The sequence below is a fragment of the Alexandromys fortis genome, unplaced genomic scaffold (assembly GCF_014885135.2).
Source record: "Alexandromys fortis isolate MF-2015 unplaced genomic scaffold, M_Fortis_MF-2015_v1.1 scaffold_100_1_3062724, whole genome shotgun sequence".
Lineage (NCBI taxonomy): Eukaryota > Metazoa > Chordata > Mammalia > Rodentia > Cricetidae > Alexandromys > Alexandromys fortis.
Genome location: NW_026067992.1, coordinates 1,109,288 through 1,129,105, shown reverse-complemented (window position 1 = coordinate 1,129,105; position 19,818 = coordinate 1,109,288). Strand labels below are relative to the sequence as shown.

Genomic DNA, 19,818 nt, shown 5'->3' with positions numbered 1-19,818 from the left:
AGTCTCAACCTGATGAGGAACCCCTGTACTTGCTGGCTAACTCTCAGTACTGTAAGGTGCTATAGAGTCCCCTGGGGTCAAAGGGAAGACATCAGTGGTTTTACTCAGTGCTGGACCCTGTATAATGTAATACTGATCTTCCAAGCAAGATATGCCCTTTGGTAGAACAGTGGTATGATTGTTATGGGGGTAACCTACTGTTTCCTGTTTGAATCCGAGGCCTGTTCTACAGGAGGGAATTCATTATAAACACAAAAACTATAAACACAATCACAAGTGCATGTATGAGGAAGTTATAGGCGCTGGAGAAGAAACCTACTGCGGTTTTGCTAGAGTGTCATATCAAATTGCTTTATATTTACGCTTATGTTAACAGGTATGTGATGTTTGCAGCTTTGGTTAGAGGAACTTCTTTTTGCACTGAGTGGCGGTTAATGCAGAGATTTGCAAATAGACCAAGAACTTCGAATAAATGGCTTCGTGTATTCATCCACAGGTGGGTTATCTTTATCAACCTTTCCCCACCCAAGTCTCAGGGGAAACTGCAGAAGAGAGGGTGGCCATACTTTAAAAGTTGGGGGATGGTAAGGAAAGCGCTGGAATGTTGTCTTCTGGGTAGAGCATGGCCTTTGCACATGTGACCTTACAGCAGCTATGGTTACCTGTACAAGATCTGCACCTAGCAGGCCAGCCAAAAATCGAGCATGGATGAAGAATGGGCTGCCAGGGCCCCCATAACTGTGAATCACTGTCAGTTGGCAGCTGCTGAATGAGGGAAGAGTTATCTCGTAGGCAGGGCCGCTGTTAGTTGGTTTCCAGAGCTCCAGTGAGTGGCCCTGCAATCATTCACACACAAGCAGCACTAATTTGACTTGGTGGGTGGTTAATTTTAAAGTGCAGGTCATGGCTTCCAGCTCTCAGGAGGCAGAGGCAAGTGGATCTTTGAGTTTTAGGTATGAGCTCCAGGCCAGCCTGGTCTACACAGGGAGTTCAACCAGGAATAATGGTGAGATGTTGTCTCAAAATAACAGCCACAACAACAGGATGTGAAGTTGGGAGGGAGATGCTATGGGGATCCTGGAGGGAACCGGAAGGAGATTGTGGGGGTAAATATGATAAAATACATAAAATGTATGAATTTTTCAAAGAATATATAAAATCATTATTTAAAATATGCAAGCTAGTATATGTGACTGTGTTTCAAGAAACTTTGTTTACAAAAGAAGGAGCTCTTCTTTTTATAGGTCACTTGTTATAGCTTGTCTTTTTGATCATTGTCATCCTAAAAGGTGAGACGAAGTCTCATTCACACTAAACTTTCTTTTCCTTATAAAAGAATATAAATCGTTAGAAATGAATCTATTTTAATGTATTAGGTAAGGTGTTGAATCTCAAAGACCTATGTTGTATTTAGTTGTCTTTATGCTTTTGGGCAAACTAATTAACTCTATGAGTTTCAATGATCTGCTGGAGAAAGCAGAAGATACCTTAGGAGTGTTCACTGTTTTACATGAAGTAATAAATCTTAGGTAATTAACATACTTATTTTCATATACCATATATGCTCATTAAATCACACTTATTAATTTCTTGTCTAGAACTGTAGTCTGGGTGACAAGATTGCTGACAAAGAGCTTTAGTCTCAAATGTTCAAAGCGGAACTAACAAGATGAAAGGAAGCAGGTGTCCCCCACTGGTCAATGAACCTCACAACACGCTAGAAAGTAGCATTTTACCATTGATGACAGAGACTAAACTCGCAATAGAACCAAAAACTAGAGAATGAGATTAGCCACTTGACAGCAGGATCTATATTTTTTTTCTCTACTTCTTGTCCCATCCCCTAAAACACACACAGGCTGATAAACACTGCCATGGACAGAAACAAAATAGTTATTCTTTGGTCTAAAATTTTGGGATACTTTTCTAAAAAAAAAAAAAAAAGTTGAGTTGGACAGCAACCTTTTTCTATTTTTAAGTGTGAAGAGACAGACAACCTGCTTAATGATGAATGAGCAGGCTCCTTCTCACTCCAGTGTGAGAGAATCGTACATTTAATTCTAAAAATAGGGACCAAGTTGCCAATGTGAAAATGAATTCCCTGGAGGAACAGAGATAAGAAGGCTGACACTTTCTGAAGTGCTGTCGCCTGTGGATTTGTAAGGCTGATGGAACACTGGTGTTTACATTAAGAGCAGATTGTGACTGTATCATTATAAAAATGAAGGCATGCGCAACAACGCTGTTCTGCATGGGAGCATACAGATGCACAGCAATTATTGCCATTGTGAGACTTTAGCTGCATGATGATGAAACATCAACTTTCAACGTAACAATGAGAATAGGAAGCATTAGTGTTGTTTAAATTATAGTAAAAATAACATTATTGATTAACACACGAAGAAAATGTTCCAATTTAATTAACATAGATGCTACAAAATCTTCCATTATATAACAGCTTTTTAAAACAATGCTGACATTCATATACAAAACCTTAAATCATGATGTGGCGGAAGAGAAAATGATCAGAGATTCTGATCTTCAAGCATCGTCTTACTTATTGTATTCTGATGAGGTCCCACAGGAACCTGTAGGCAGAAGACAAGGTCACCCAGTTTATTTTAAACTTCCATATAATGCTTTGTGATTTGTTTCAGTTCCAGACTTGAAGTAATGAAGTGGGTTTTTTTCCTTCCTTTTAAAAACTTTGCACCCATAACCTTTTATGTGTGTTAATTCAGAAGTAGGGTTCACAAACACCTTTTGTGTGAGGAAAGTGCAATGCCTATTAAAAAGTTAATGGTTATTGTTCACAAGTTCAGTGGACAATATTACTGTTTCAGGCTGTTTGCTAAAATTATGATACCTAGATACCTGACTCTGTGATGAATAAACCACCAGCTGCTGCTCATATTTCACACCCACTTGGTTAATTGTCTTGATGTATTGCGGAATGGAAATTGAAAATCCCAGTGCACAATTATAGATCCTCAGAAATGGAAGCAAGTGTTTGGTAACTGTCCAACCACCATAGATATTTAGGACAGTGGGGAACCTGAGGAGAGCGACAAGATTCCTCTGAGGTTATTTCAACATTCTGTCAGACGCTAGGTTGGAAGTTGGAAGACTGATACTTTAACTTGGGATACAGCAAGAATTGGATTAGCTTTTCAGTTGCTTCAGTTCTTGAAGTATTTATATTCCGCCTTGATATTTGTGTGCATTTGTAAATGAGGCTTCATTACACATTACCGATTCTTCCAATAAAAGGAAATAAATCATCAGAGTCTGTGAAAGATCCGGATTCTTGAGAAAAAGTTGGAACCACCACAATTCTAGCTTCTTAATACCTTCTGATGTTTTCTTAAACATTAGAAAATAGTTTTTTTTCTTTAGGATGTCAGATCTAAGCTATCCATATAGTCATTATAATATTGAAACCTTCCATCTGAGCACTTGAAATTGTAGAAGTGATCTTTGCCGATTTTTTAACAGTGTTATGAAAAACATGTTTAATCTCACCCTGTATTTAGCTACTCACCACAAACATCCTCCTCCTCAACAGTTGGCTCCCAGTTGCTGCTTGTTTCTCTGAACAGGATGCTGAAAAGACACACATTTGAGGTGGACCATCCAATCATAGCTCCGGGTTACATAACTTCCTTCAACACTGAATCGGGATCAGAAGGCCTGTTGGGGACAGCCACCTATTTTCTTCAAAGAAACAGCACATGGCCTGGCATCACAGGGCCGGCTGTTTTTGTCCTGTAAGGTCAAGCCTTTCTTGCTGCACACAGAGAGGGTCAACCATGAATTCTGACTTCCGTATGTCAGGGCCCATCATCTACCTCCTGGCTCAGGAATTTTCTAAATGGCAGATCTCTCTGGTGGTGTTAGTTGGTTGCCAGAGACAGGCAAGAACAAGTTGTTGGGTTGTTCCCCCTATTTAAAGTGTGACTTACCAAAAGCTAGCATTCAGTATGCAAGAAGGATTTCACCCCGCTGAGTGACAGTGGCCTCCACTGAGCTGGTAATGGGACATGATGCTCTGTCCCAGAATGTGCTGCTAACATCTAAAAGTTGCCACTTGAAAGAGGTAGTTTCTAAACAGGATTAAAGAGCTCGCCTCGATTTTACACATCTTTTGGAAGTGGAGTGATTTATCGCCGCTGTACCTTTTGAATATGTAATGGTGCCTTGAGTGGCGGAGATGCATGAACAGTAAAGTCAACCACCTAACTTTAATAATAAGTCTAATTATCTATTAGAATAGTGTTCAGTTTCACTAAATCGGTGATTTATCAGAGAGGAGGAGGATTCATGTTTTAGAGTAATGTGGACTCACCCATTGTTCCATGCCCTTAAATGATTGCTTTATAGGCAACAACACGGGCCAGGGGTGTACATGCATCTCTGGTCTATAATATCTGAATTTAAAATAGTCACTATTTACTCCATCTGTGGTCTTCCCTTTCCAAAAAGCTCTTACAAAATTGTTACACATTCAGATTAATTAAACTTATGCTTGGATTTTTAAAAATGGTGATCAAAAAGTTTTAATGATTCACTTTGAACCCTTTTGAGGTGAGAATGCAATGCAACATAGGAGGGATAATTAAACTGCTAATTTTATTAACACAAGTAGCAAGTAAATTATGAGGATTTTTCTCTCTTGTGTGCATGTTCTCTCTCTCATGCATGCACGCGTGTGCGTGCATGCGCACACACACACGCACACACGCACGCAGAAGAAAGCTGAGAGTCGAATCAAGGAATTATATATAGAAAGTATGTATTCTAGCATTGAGCTACATCCCCGGTCCTGAAATATTACTAATAACCACAAGACCCAGTTAATACATTGTCTGCCAATGCCAAAAATAGAAAACTCTTTAATTTAGCCTTAGGCAGATTTTTAGGACAAGGTTATAAAGTCATTGCCCAAGTATCACAAGAAAGGTTTCTAAGCTACTTATTAATATTCTTCTGATGGGGGATTCCCCTCTGTACACCACTGGTTAATAAAGAAGCTGCTTTACGCCTCTAGCAGGGCAGAATAGAGCAATGTAGGGAAAACTAAACTGAATGCTGGGAGAAAGAAGGCAGAGTAAGAGAGACACCACGTAGCCACCCAAGGAGAAAGAGACCCGCATGCTGGTACCGGTAAACCACAAATCTTGTGGTAAAATATAAAATAATAGAAATAAGTTAATCTAAGATGCAAGAGTTAGCTAGAAATATGCTTAAGCTATTGGTGAAACAGTATTGCAATTAATATAGTTTCGGTGTGCTTATTTTGGGTCTGGGTGACTGGGAATGAACAAGCAGTCTCCGACTACATTCTTCCACTCTGAAACTTATTGATCTGGGTCCCCACAGTTCAAATTGCTCTCAGTATGACCCATTTCTAGTAAGGCCCATTAAGCTCCACTTAAAGCATTTAATTGCTTTCCTAATCCAAAGTCCCAAAGTCCACAGTTTGATAACAAGTAGCATGGTTAGGTCTGTCATAGCAATACCTAGCTCCCTGGTACCAACTTCTGTCTTAGCTAGTGTCTAATTGCTGTGAAGAGACACCATGGCCACAGCAACTCTTATAAATGAAGCATTTAATTGGGACTTGCTTATAATTTTAGAGATTTAGTCCATTCTCATTTCAAAGAACATGGGGGCATGCAGGCAGACATGCTGCTGGGAAAACAGCCAAGAGTTCAACATCAGAATCCACAGGCAGCAGGAAGAGAGAGTCATTGGGTCTGGCTTGGGTTTCTGAAACTTCAAAACTGACACCTCCTTCAATAAGGCCACACCTCCTAATCCTTCCAAATAATGTAACTTCTTGGTGTCTAAGTATTCAAATCTGTGAGCCTATGGGAGCCATTCTCATTCAAACTCCCACAGTCTCCAGTGCTATAACAGTGGCACTAACATCTTGGGTGCAACAAATGACTATTTACTTGGACGTAAAATCCACTCAATAGAGGGGCATTGGTGCCTGGTACTATGAACTTAGCCAACCACCTGTACCTCTAAGGTCATGGTCCTAGAGGAGCGCCTACACCCGCTATTTTCCTAAATCAGTGTAATTTCTCATTCCGTCTAAAATCCTGGCCTTGTCCCCACAGTTAAGGGCTCTCGCCCCTTGTCATGGAAGCTTCTTTCTGCTGCAGGTGGAGACTGGTACAGAAATTTACAACTCGTTGAAATGCAGAGAACACCTGACCACGGGGTGCCCAGCCCCCAAAAACACATTTACAGTGAAGCTTATAAGTCTAAGTGAAATGGTAGGAGAGAAGCAGGGAGATTGTAAGAGCCAAAGGACCAGGAACTCTGTGCAAGATCATGTCATGGAGATAGGACAGGGAAGCTTCACTTTGAGATCTAACAGATAAGTTCGCCTAAACAAGACCTGCATACTGACACCACCATTTGACATGGTGATGAAAATGGGGGAAAGCTTCCCAGGGTCCTATAATTAGATTGAGAACTATGTTCAATTAATGGAAAAATCATTCTTTGCTAGGGATGAGTTCCCTGATAAGTTATCCAATCCTCTAAACACATGTACAAATGAGCAATGATGAATGGATTTAGCACACATACACACACACACACACACACACTCTCTCTCTCTCTCTCACACACACACACACATACCCACACAACACAACAATAATTAAAAATAATAGATTATGAATTTGAGAGAGATTAGAGGGATGTCGAGGACAGGGAGGGGTAGAAAGGATGTGAATGCCAAATATCACTTACCTTTATATTCTTATAACTGCTCCTTAGAAAGAGATTTTGAGGTAGGATAAATATTTGCTCACCATATATTAGACAAATTAGGCCAACTGTGTGCTAGGTATCAGGCTCCCTGGTACATAGAGGAACAATTATTGTCGACTATTTCACCATTCTTAGATCAAATCTAATTCAAGGTGTATGCTATGGTTTAAAAACCAATCAGAACAGATCTCTCTCTGTCTCTCTGTCTCTGTCTCTGTCTCCCTCTCTCCCTCCCTCCCTCTCTCTCTCTCTCTCTCTCTCTCTCTCTCTCTCTCTCTCTCTCACACACACACACACACACACACAGAGTTGCTCTAGCTCTAGACCCTATACTATTGAATAGGACTTACTCTGGTTTAGTGCTCATGTGTCCTAGTTGACTTTCAAGGGGAAGATTTTAAAAGGAATTAGATACTCACAATCTGTGTTAACTAGATAACATTAAACCGTTATAAGCATATTTCATTAAGTAGAAGTCAATCCCTAAATTAGTTTTACACTATAACATGTGAAGCAAATTATATTTGTATTGTCAGATGATACCATATTATAGAAGTATTATCCACATTCACCTGATAAAAATGCAGCATATATTATTTTCACAATTTCATGATATGGAAGTTAAATACACTTAGCACTCTGTAAGTGCAGGTATCAGAAGTTCAAATGCCTCAAGAAACCTTGTGCTTAGAGTGGCAGCTGAAAGCCATCACAGAAAGGCAGGGCCACTGCTCTCAAGGCAATGGCTGCTGACAATCCAGGTTGAAGCGACAGGCGAAGCTAAGGCTCACATGCTGGTACAGGAGGAAAGAGTTGCCAATAAAGATGTGTAGGAAACATATTGAGTTCTAAATGCCTTGAAAATTGAACTTTTCATAAAAACCATGTTCATAAAATTCATAAAGTCCTTCTGCTTATAGGTCAGATTCAGTGCCCCAGGTCATTAACTCACAGGTGAACCATGAGATTCTGCCGTGGTCTAACCTTTTGACCCTGAGGTCTTGACTCTGTGGCCTCGTCTATAATTTAGTTACTTAATTTAGTTAGTATGGATTCTTCCATAGTTTCTGCCAGATGTTTTCTATTTCACTCTTATTAAAATTATCAAGTCATTATGCAAACAATACATCCTAAGTTTTTTTTTTCATGGAAAATAAGATTTCTGCAGAGGAAAAGTGACAGACCCAACCATATAAAAACTGTCAATCTTCAACCCTTCCATGGAGTCACTTGTGGATATGAGGGTTAGCCTTTTATATCCTTTGGGGGGTTGCGTTATTTGTTTGGAATGTTAAATGATGTTTTGAAAGGAAGAAAAACAGAACGGAAGTCCCCAATATTATGTAGGCATCCCATTTCTTTTGGTCCTTTGGCAGAGATGCCAGAGCCACAGGTGTGCAGCTGGCGATGTCTGTTGGCCGTGGTCTATGAATCATTCATGTTCTGAATCAGTGACAAACTTCTCTGTGCTTATGTTGAGAATATGGCATTTAGGAGCAGATGCCAACAAGCAATTACTGCTCCTAAATGGAGTTAATCCCTAAAGTCACACCGACATCTTCCCATTTTGATAAATGTAAACTGTTACCAGCAAGCTCTATGCCTTGGGAAGTCCATATTTCAGCATCTAGAAAAGAAACTTAGAGGCCGGGCTTCATGGTATGAATTAGCTTGGCTGTTCTGGAGGATTTAGCTAGTCATTCTGAAAGTAGCTAGATGTCAGGAACATCTTTGCTGTTCCTTAAAATTTTTCAAACCAGACTTCACTGACAGCTCTCTCACAATGCAGCAGCCTCTCACAGAAAATCCACCCTTTCTACAGCTTTCTATTAAAGCCACAGAGTTCAGACATCATCTAACTGATGTGTTATTTTTCAGTAAAGTATCATTGGTCTTCTTCTCTATGGACAGTTCCGTGCTGGGCAATGAGGAGGATGGGCCAGATGTGAGACTTACTCTCAAACATCTGGGCGCCTGCTGGAATGAAATATAAAGTCCTTGATAATCGTTTACAATCTCCCTCCATCTTTGTTCAAAATGCCCATGGCGTGCTTGAATATGAAGGAGAAGACTTCATACCCTTGCCTTTATAGAGCATAAAATGTCTCATAAACTTGGACAAACAATAAGGTACACTGTAGCACACATAAAACCAAGTAAATGGCAGAACAGTTTTTAGTTCTCTGGAGAGCTACAAAGAAAGTCAGGAATTTATGGGACTTTGGTTGCTGTCTCTTTAGCTTCATTGATGGTCATTATATCCTTACATGTTATATTCTGCAAAATAGGACTGTTTATAGGTCCCTGAATGTAACTCATTGTTTCATGGCTTTGTCTCTTTCCACGTGTTAGTCTCTGCTTGGGATCCTTTGTCTTGCCCCAATCTGTCTACCTGAAACCTCCTGGTCATCTTCTCAAAGCTGCCTTCATTAGACTTCTCTAGTTTAGCACTTTAAAGTCTCTCAGCCCCACTGTATCCCATTCTAATGATAACAGCACTCCTATGCAGAAGCCCCAACTAGCTTCACACCAGTACATGCCAGCAGCGTTTCTCCCGTCCCATGCCTAGGGTAATCATAGGCACAATGCGCAGGTGCCAGGAGTTAATGCTCTGTGGTACAAAAGCAACTTCCAGGTTGGCTTGAGGAAGTGTTTACATGTCTGGAATGGATTGTGCCAAAGCAAAAGACAAACAAACAAGCAAACAAAAACAATAACCAGGAAATGAAGGCTGAAAAGAAGAGCTAGGAGGCATGAATGGATGGAGAGTGGGAAAAGAGAAGGGAGGAACAGGAAGTATAAATGAATGACTGTGGTCAAGCAGGGCTGAGGAGTGACACCCAAGCTTCTCTTCTGCCTTCTGTGCACGTGTGCATGTGTTTCTGCCTACGCATATGTACGTGCGCATTCACGCGTAATGAGGTGCAGATGGAGCAGCGCTCATCAGAAAGATGCAGCTGAGGAGTGACCCGGGTATTTAGGGAAAACTTAAAGCGATAATGTGAATTCACTCTGACAACAGATATGGATCGGTCCTCACAGTGAAATGAATGGCGTCTAGAAGTTCTATTGACTGCCTGGAAAGTCTTGGTGTGGCAAAGCTGTCTGTCATCCTGTGACATGAGCACATCTTTGGAGTCCAACGGATGGATAAGGAAGCATCACCTTCGAGGATTCCCAGACCCACCTTTTCAGGAACTGCTGCAAAGATGGCACAGTGGCAGAAAGTAGAGGCGGTGGTAAGATCATGGGGACTGGCAGAGGTTCCTTAAGACTCCCTGGAGTGACAAGGAGTGCTAAGAAGTGGGGCTGGCACTTGACAGTGACCAGAAGTTCTGTATTACTTCAGATGTTATTGGGAGACCATCACGATGAGCAAGAGGGGGGGAAGGCAGATTGTGAGCGGTGCAGGTGCTGTCAGACAGAGCAAGATGGCCGAGTGTGCTAGCACACAACAGGATTCTGTGGGCAGAAGCAACATGCTATTCCAGAGGTTAAGTTAGAGAGGTGAAAATTTTCATCATAAAGAAAGCTAGCAAGAGGATGGAGAGATGGCTCAGCTGGTAGGAGCACTTGCCTTGTATTGGCTGGTTTTGTGTGTCAACTTGACACAAGCTAGAGTCATCAGAGAGCCTCAGTTGAGAAAATGCTTTGATGAGATCCAGCTGTAGGACATTTTCTCATTTAAGGATCAATGTTGGAGGGCCCTGCCAATGGGAGGTGGTGCCATCACTAAGCTGCTGGTCCCGGGTTCTATAAGAAGATAGGCCAAGCAAGCTGTGGGAAGCCAGCCAGTAAGCAGCTCTCCCATGGCCTCTGGGAGTTCATGGGAGTTGCAGCAGGTGACAACTAGTGTTCAGATGACAACCCACCAGAGGAGTGATTCTCTGATGGAGGAGGCAGGGACTATGGGGCCACCAACTCTGGAAACTGCTGCTTTTCTCTGTAATTTCCTATTTGCTTAAGCAGCTGTGGTGTCTCCCCAATATCTGCAGTGTAGTATGTAATTTCATATGATATGTATGTGTAATTCCATGATTGCATCTCAATCTTACGGACACATATATCCATAGATGGTCAGGAAGATGACTTCTCATTTAGCTGTATAATTTTGATACATAGAAAATATACTAGGTTATGCTTCATAGTTATATCTATTGTCTCACGAGGACTATAAGACAATGAAAAGCCTTACTCAGACTATACACAATTAGCTCATTTTTACCTCAGAGCAAGTTCAAACTAGGCTGAATGTTTCTGAAGATGGATCATAAAATGGAAACTTTATAGATATGTACAAGGTCAGAGTTGTAGGTGTCTAACCAAGGTTATTAACTTAAAGCAACCTAAAAAAATTCCAATTCTTCACTTGTCGAGTCTGACTGATAAAGTCCTAGGTCTCACAGGGCACTGTGCCCCTGGCCTCTGGTCACAGTCTTACACCTGGAACTTTGAAACCTTACATTGCCATGGTAAATGGTTCTGTTCTTATAATTTACTCAAGGAATGTGCTAAAACCAATGAGATGTAATTTTTTAACTTTTTTCTTATTGCCTCAAGCCTCCTGTAAAAAAATTTTTTAAGCTAGATGAATATAAAAGCAGGGGGGAATTGAAACAGAGAGTTGGAACTAAAGAGAATTAGAGACGATTAGAGCAAGGGAATTAGATACAGAATAAAAAAGAGAATAAGTCTCAGATCATCTGTGAAATTATTATAGAAATCTTTCAATCCTCTCTTGAGAAATATTCTCTGACTTACCCTGGGTAGTGACTTGGGAGTTGGACTTTCAGGCCACTGAAATGGCCTTCACATCAGCTCCTGCCTCTGGAATCCGGCCCTGTTTTAATTCCTATCCTGATTTCTTTTAGTGATGAACAGCAATACTGAAGTATAAGACAAATCAACCCTTTCCTCCCCAACTTGCCTTTTTGTCATGGTGTTTTGTTGCAGCAATAGAAACCCTGACCAAGACACTGCTCTTCCAGGGAACGCAGGCTTGTTTCCCAGACTGTATCCAGTGGCTCTTAACTTTCTGTAACTCTACCTTAAGGAAATCTGATGCCATCTTCTGGCCTCCACAGACACTGCACTCACAGCACATACCTCAAAACACGCGTGCAAGTGGGCGCATGCACACACATACACACATGCTGCACTGCAGGAACATCCTGGACTTGCCGAGACTGGCAGGGGGTGCCGGGATTGAGACACAGAAGCTTCTTTTTCAGGTGGAAGAAGAGCAAGCTTTATTTTGCCTCAGCTAAAACCTTTTATACCTCTACTGCTTCTGTGGAAAACCTCTAGCCAGAAAGAACATAAACATTCTTGTCAATTATAGACCACAAGGAAATTTCGCTGTCAGGGGGAGTGAGGGCAGCTAGATCACAACACACACACACTTGAAAATAATAAAAATAAATCTGCAACAAATGCTAATGGTGAGAAGGTAACTATACTTATCTCGATTTAAATGTTATACCATGTATACACGTGCTGACACACCAAGGAGTCATTGATATGCATATCCTTAATGGTTTTGTACCAATTAATTAATTGAAATAGAAACAATAAGAGTAATGATAAATGCTTTTATCAATTTATAAAAGCTCCATTTCTTTTGGCATTTTCTCAAATTTCTATTTTATATTGACATTAAATAAAGCAGTAGTGTTTTGGCTCTGAGTATTGACAGTGAGGGAATAAGCTGTGAACGTTTGAAGTTATAAACATCCGACATATGGAGAAACTTCTGTGGTTATTGTCAAACATCGACACAGCAAATACGAAGGAGCGTATCAAAACATGATTTTATGAGGCCTAGGCTAGACCTTCCATTCTGTAACCCCAGAATCTCTTTTCCATGTGTGCTGTATGTAATAATGATATAATTATAAATTCTCCAAATTTAAATATTGCTTAAACATGAAAAAAATTTTGTCAAAGGTATAAATCTAGGAAATGGAATATAGTTCAGTGGTTGAGCACTTGACTAGCATGGGTGCTCCAGCACCATGAGAAATAAATATAAAATGCTTGTGTGTGTTGAAAGCAAGTGTGTTCAAAGGCCAACAGCTTTGAGAACCTAACGTAATCATCCATCATTATGACAGATAGTAAAGTAAATAGTAAATAGTCCAGCAAGTTAAAGTCCCATCATTTCAAGGAGACACAACTATCTTTCACTTCTCACATTGGAAAGAGTCATTTGTTCTGAGATATTAGGGCGATCAGAAGGAGTGTCAATCTGAAAATTTAAGATACAAATTGATGGTTATGTGGAACTTGAGGGGGTCATAGCCCTTTCTCCATGTGTGTCCTGGGGATCAAACTCAGGGAGTCAGGCTCAGCTGCAAGTGTCTTTACTTGCCATCTTGCCAGCTCGTAATCTTCCTGGTTCTTAATAATACTGCTTGCAAGACTCTGAGTTTTCAGTCACAGTAAACAATGATATGTGTTCTGGGTGTCTGTGCTGAATGACTACCGTGTACAACAGTTAGACTAACAGCAAGCATGTCTACCCAAATCCAGCACTAGCAAGCAAGCATGGGTCGGCTACTTACTAAATTAGTCATATGTGCATGACTGAACTGGGCTTTAATTTCCCAGTCTGAAACAAGACTGGCTTCCCCAGTCACAGGGGATATTGTCCAATTCTTCACATACCCTTCCCCATAACAGAGATCAAGGTAAGTTTAAACATCTACCCCTTAGTAGACAGAAATAGACAGCACCGTACAAATGAACATTTTCTCACCTTTCCCCAGGAAGATAAATGATGTTATTTTTTCAACTGTTTAGTTGCTTTAGTTGGATGGTTTGGTTTAGACTGTGACTAGAAAATACAGTCTAGCATTGGATATGCAGATACATATCTTTTTAAAGCTTTTGTCATTTGTTCCCTTTATGGAGTCAATCTTTGACTAAATTTTCCCAGTTTTTAAATGAGAACAAGATAATACTAGCTGACTGTGGATTGATCTATGCAAAGCACTAGTCAGTTGCTAGGCAGTTTTGTTCTTCTACTTATCTTCAAAAAGAAATTATCTTAGCACTGTGTAGGTGACAGTCATTTGATGGAGTATGGCAAAAAATAGCACATAACACACTCACTAATAAAGTATCATAGCCTATTGTTCATACACTCCATATTAAACTGGATGTGTAAGCTGAAATTCTCTGATGATACATTGAAGTGGTTTGGCATATAATATTGGGCTTATTAATTGACTAATAAAGACATTGTCTTAAGTTTTTTCTAAATTTTTGTTCCTGGGATAATGGATAAAAAAATTGAAGTTTTTTTTGTAATGCTTCAGTTTACATCTATCTATCTATCTATCTATCTATCTATCTATCTATCTATCTCTATCTATCTATCTATCTATCTATCTATCTATCTATCTATCACCAATCTATTGATCACCAATCTATCTTTTATCTATCTATCTACCTATCATCTATCTATCTATCTATCTATCTATCTATCTATCTATCTACCTATCTATCATCAATGTACCTATCATATATTATCTATCTATTATCTATCTTTTATTATCTATCTATATACCTATCTATGATCTATCTATCATCAATTTACCTATCTATTACCTATCAATCTATCCCCTAATATCCATCTATCCTCTAATATCTATCTATATACTTATCTATCATCTATCTATCTATCTATCTATCTATCTATCTATCTATCTATCATCAATCTTTCTTTGTGCCCATAATTTGTGTGTATATCTATCACCTATTTACTGAGCTCTGTTTAGACAACTGAAGTGCATTAACACTCTTATTTCTCAGAGCTGCGGCATTGCTGTTCACAGATGATTTATGTCTGTTTTTTTTCCTTGCTTCAAAATCTACATGGGGTGGCTTAATTAAGTGACATTTTTGTCATGTTGGTTTAAACTTCTTCTTCAACGTCTGCTTCCAATTTATACCACATTCAATAAAAAGATTCAAATGTACACTTTGGACCAGTAGAATTTTGCTGGCCAAGTAGATCCCAAATAAAATTAATTTCCGTATTGGAAGTAAATAAAGAGGGCAACGGGAGAGAAACCAATACCATCTGTGTTGTAAATTCCCAAGAGCACAAAAGAGGTTCTCTTAATATATAATCTTAACCACTAGACATGTATGTCCTGTATTTGTGTGTTCTTTCTCGCCCATGCAATTTAGACAAAGGAGCATTCTACTGCTTTCCAATAAGGAAGGAGTGGTTTGTCTCAGGCTAAAATTCTGCTTAAAACTGTTCTGAGAGCTGAATAGCATACACAATAACACAGATGTTAAAAATCACAAGGGAGCAGGCAAGGAAGCTATCATAGGAGAGGATACAATCAGGAAGCCTACCCTTCTACAAGGAGTTGGTATTTCTCAGTGCCATGGTCAGCAAAAGGCAGAGTCTTCGGGAGTCTCATTGGGTTGGGAGTGTTGTGGTTTGGATGTTTATATTCTTCCTAGTTCACCCTGAAGTCCTAACTCCCCAGTATGATGTAGTTAGAGATGAAGCCTTTGAGAGGGGATTAGGGTTACATCCGCTGATGCGGGTGGGGCCATGATGATGGATTGGGAGCCTTGTGAGAGAAGGAAGGGAGACACGACTCTTGTCTGTCCACATGATTGCCTCAGAAAATGCATCATGAAGAGAAGATAACCATCTGAAAGACAAGAAAAGAACCACCCCCAGCCCCCAATCATACCATCACTATGGTATCAGATCCTCAGGCTTCAGAATGAGAATGTAAGATTTTGTTTCACCTACCCAGTTTGTGAGATTTTGTTATCCAAGCCAAGAGTAACAAGGTCATAAGAGAAAAGTGGGGGTTATTTTTCTATTCAGGAAGAGATCAATTTAAACGTGCCCAGTGTTTCTAGCTAGATGAATGAAGGATTATGGCTTATATTATACAAAGACAAATTAAAGGTAGTTGAGCTGTTAATAACACATGAGAAAAGGTCTTCATATTACCTGGCCATAGTTGCTGTAATTTGTGTGACTTCTGTAAGTGTCATATGATGGAAACTTTGCCTCCCCACCAGACCAGTGCAATGGTGTTGAGAGCTGGGGTTTAAAGAGAGGTGAGCAGGCCAGTGGGGCTCTGCTGGCATCAGCAGACTGGTATCAGCACTGAGGCAGCATGCTAGCTACAAAAGTAAGCTGGAATCTCTTTTCCTCTCCTGCTTTCAATTCTCAAGCCCACCTGTTGTGGCACATTATTTTGTGTTACATTTGTTTATGCTTTGAAACATTTGTTTTAATGATGAAAGCATGCATTGCGTTCTTTTATGTCGCATTTGTTTAACAATGTGAAGCTGTGCTTTTTTGCCTGTCTAAAACACCTGGTTGGCCTAATAAAGAGCTGAACAGCCAATAGCAAGGCAGGAGAAAGGACAGGTGGGGCTGCCAGGCAGAGAGAATAAAAAGAGAGGAGAGAAGGAGAGAGGACAACAGGGGCCAGCCACCTAGCAACACAGTCGGACACAGAATAAGAAGGAAAGAAAAGATATACAGAAATAGATAAAGGTAAAACCCCAGAGACAAAAGGCAGAAGGGATTAAGTTAAGAAAAGCTGGCTAGTAACAAGCCAAGCTAAGGCTGGGCATTCAAGTCTCCGTGTGGTTATTTGGAAGGTGGGTGGCAGACCTCTCAAAGAGTAAATAGCAAAGAGTAAAAACAAACAAGCAAAAACACTACACCCACCTTCATGGAAGCAGCCAAAGTACTCGTTGGCCTGTCCTTGAACTTCCTAGCCTTCAGAACAATGATCCACAAACTTCTCTCTTCACAGCGCATTTCTCAGTCTGCTATGGTTATGCACAAAGCATTAACCGTCCTCTGTATGTGTGTATCTGCCAGCAGAACCAAACAGAAGTCCCCAAAGAAAAATAAAATCACTTAAGACATAGATTTTACATCTCCATATATCACACTCACTATTTGTATAAAACAAAGATGTGAAAATGAAAAGTGTGCTGAGATATAAAGTCATGAAACTCAAAATTCAAGGGGACGAGAACATCAAGCCAATGGGTTATGTAGATGTTGGACTGAAAAGACCTGGAGAGCTCATTGTTACATAGACCCAAACAGCAAAAACTCACAAGATAGAAGGAGACCTGGTTTCTCCTCCTCCTTCCTTACCTCTTTCTCCACACAGACAAGATACCTAAAATGTTATAAATCAGTGAAAACAAGCTGTCTATCAGGAAGCAAACAGCATAATGAAGTAGAACTCTATTATCTTAGTTATGAAGGATAATGTGGCACTAATTAGTTAATTCATATATTCACTACACCAATAAGGAACAAAAATATAATCTTGATGGATGCAGAAAGTAATTAATGAAATGGATGTTTAAATCATAATTTAAAAAGTCTTTCAGTAAACTATGAGCAAAAAGGAACTTACTTAATTAGGCAAAATAATATTTTATAAATACCTCCTTTAAATGACACAGCATTAAAATCTGTTGAGGAGAACACAAGGATGGTGCTATCAATTTTCATATAGCACGATGTCAGAATGCCCATGCAGAGACAGATGAGAGAACAGAAATTTGTGAACCCTGAAGAATATAACTTTAAAATATGTAAAGGAAAACTTGACAGAAATAGCAGGATTACTCTACAAAAGTACAATTATATACTGTTTTAGCATGGTAGCTATCAGAACACATAGAAGAATTCCTTCAAAGGTAAAATGAAGACACAAAAATAGTTCACACCATGCCTATTCAACTTGACCAAATCGACATTTATCCAAACCACACTTTCACTGTAAAACACATATTCCTCCCAGAACTACATGAAACTTCTCCAAAAGCATGCCATGTGATATTTCATAAAGCAAGGGTCAGCAAAATTCAGAATATTAAAAAATATGTAGATTTCATTATCACCAGCAGTAGAATTAAACTATAACTCAATAGCAAGAATATTTCCTAATTATTTGGAAATTATTTTTCAGAAATCATGCTTTAAGGACAAAAAATTCTCAGTGGAAATTAGAAAAAAAATCAAACAGAAATACAGCAGGTTAAAATTTGAATAAACAGTGCTTAGAGAGGAGTTTGGGGCTCTTAGTGTTTATATTTAATAAAGGATTGAAAAATCAATGTTCTAACTACTAAGCAAGAAGAAAAAACCCAGCAAAAATATTATTCCAAGAAAATAGAAGGAATGAATCGTGAAAGAAGACAGTAGCAATCAATTCAGGAAATAGATGCTCAACAGAAAACAATGTAGTTGACAAATATTAGTGAAATTGGTTAGACTCTCAACATAGCCACTTAAGACAGAGAAACCCAAATTACTAATATTAGAGATACAAATGGGACAGGACCATAAGTCCTACAGACGTTAAAAGGTTGGTAGGTTATGATGATGATATGAACAGCTCATTTCACTGTCTCGACACAGCATGTGTATAGAACTTAATACCTGCTGGGCGGTGGTGGCTCACGCCTTTAATCCCAGCACTTAGGAGGCAGAGGCAGGCGGATCTCTGTGATTTCGAGGCCAGCCTGGACTACAAGAGCTAGTTCCAGGACAGGCTCTAAAGCTACAGAGAAACCCTGTCTCAAAAAAAAACAAGAAAAAAACAAAAACAAAAACTTTAATACCAAACAATAGATGGCCTATAATATTGTTGTTGTAAATATGCCCTTCAGAAGCCTGTTCTTCTAAACTGAAGAGAGGCACAATGGGATTCCCAATAAATCCTAAAAAATTCTGTGTATTATCATACAGAAAATGCTTCATACCGAAAAATAATTAAGCAAGAAATTAAAACATAAAAAGCAAGTTTATTAAAAAGAAAGACAATATTTAACAATTATCAAACCAAGGGATTAATTACAAAATAAAAATATTCATATCTGAATATAAACAAAGGAATGACATGTAAAATTTTATTATTCATTTATTTAAAATTAATGCTTATAAGAATCAGAGCAAACAGAATAGAAAGAGGATGAAATTAGAAAGTAATTAAATAAAAAGTGATAAAACATTATCATACGTACAAGGAGTTTTTGAGTTGCAATAAGACAAATTTGAAAAAAAAATATAATACATATAAATACCAAGTGAAATCTGAGAAGAAAATATAATATGGCTGAATTCTTAAAAATAGCGTATAGCCAGGCAGCGGGGGCACACACCTTTCATCCCAGCACTCAGGAGGCAGAGGCAGGTGGATCTCTACGAGTTCTGGGCCAACATGGTCTACAGAGTGAGTTCCAGGACAACCAGGAATACAAAGAGAAACCCTGTCTCAAAACAACAACAAACCAATAACCCCAAATAATAAGATATGTTCATGAACATTTTTTGCATTAAATAAGATGAATAATCAATTAAATGGATGGAGTGAGGAATATAAATATCAGTTATAAATCCGACTGAGGTAAACCTTTTAAAATGATCATATTGGAAAAATTTAAAAATTAATTGCATCTCCCTAATATTTGACAGTTTTATAGGTGAACTTCTTCAATCCTAAATGGAAAAGATTCTTCTTTCAGTATGCAAATTAATTCAGAATAAAGAAAAAAGAGGAGAGCTCTATGACTAGTTGTAAAGGCTGCGCTTACAGTGTGCTATTACTAATGGGCACATCCTAGACATGACAGTATCCGTAGACTCTGGGTAACGCTACATATATGAGGGTAAGATTGTTTCTAAAAGGGAGTAATAATTCAGCTAGTATATTATTATTCCACTAGTATAATGCCTAGCAGTTCCAATAGGGTGTGGGGACAGGCAGGCAAAAAGGAGAATTGAGATTTAAAAGTAACATTTAATTTCTCTTTTTCTCCGAAGCTAGCTGAGCAGTTTTGACAGAATTCTACCCCATCTGGATATGGATAAACAGGCAGTCCTTATATCCTTCTCTGAACATTTTGAGTTCAGAATTTTACAGCCTATTGTCTGTGTGACTGCAGGAGACGCTTCCTGCATTGTCAATAGATAAAGCTATCTCTTGTTGATGAAAGTCTGAACAAATC

The 19,818-nt window shown here is 39.1% G+C and overlaps 1 long non-coding RNA gene across 1 annotated transcript in view; it reads left to right on the top strand.

Annotated features, from left to right (window-relative positions):
* LOC126512258 (uncharacterized) overlaps positions 1-19,818 on the top strand; it is a 128,330-nt gene that overhangs the window by 53,027 nt on the left and 55,485 nt on the right. The window contains exons 2-3 of the long non-coding RNA XR_007594970.1: positions 377-496; positions 9,812-10,028. This is a non-coding gene — a long non-coding RNA (uncharacterized lncRNA). The remainder of the gene's footprint in view (positions 1-376; positions 497-9,811; positions 10,029-19,818) is intronic.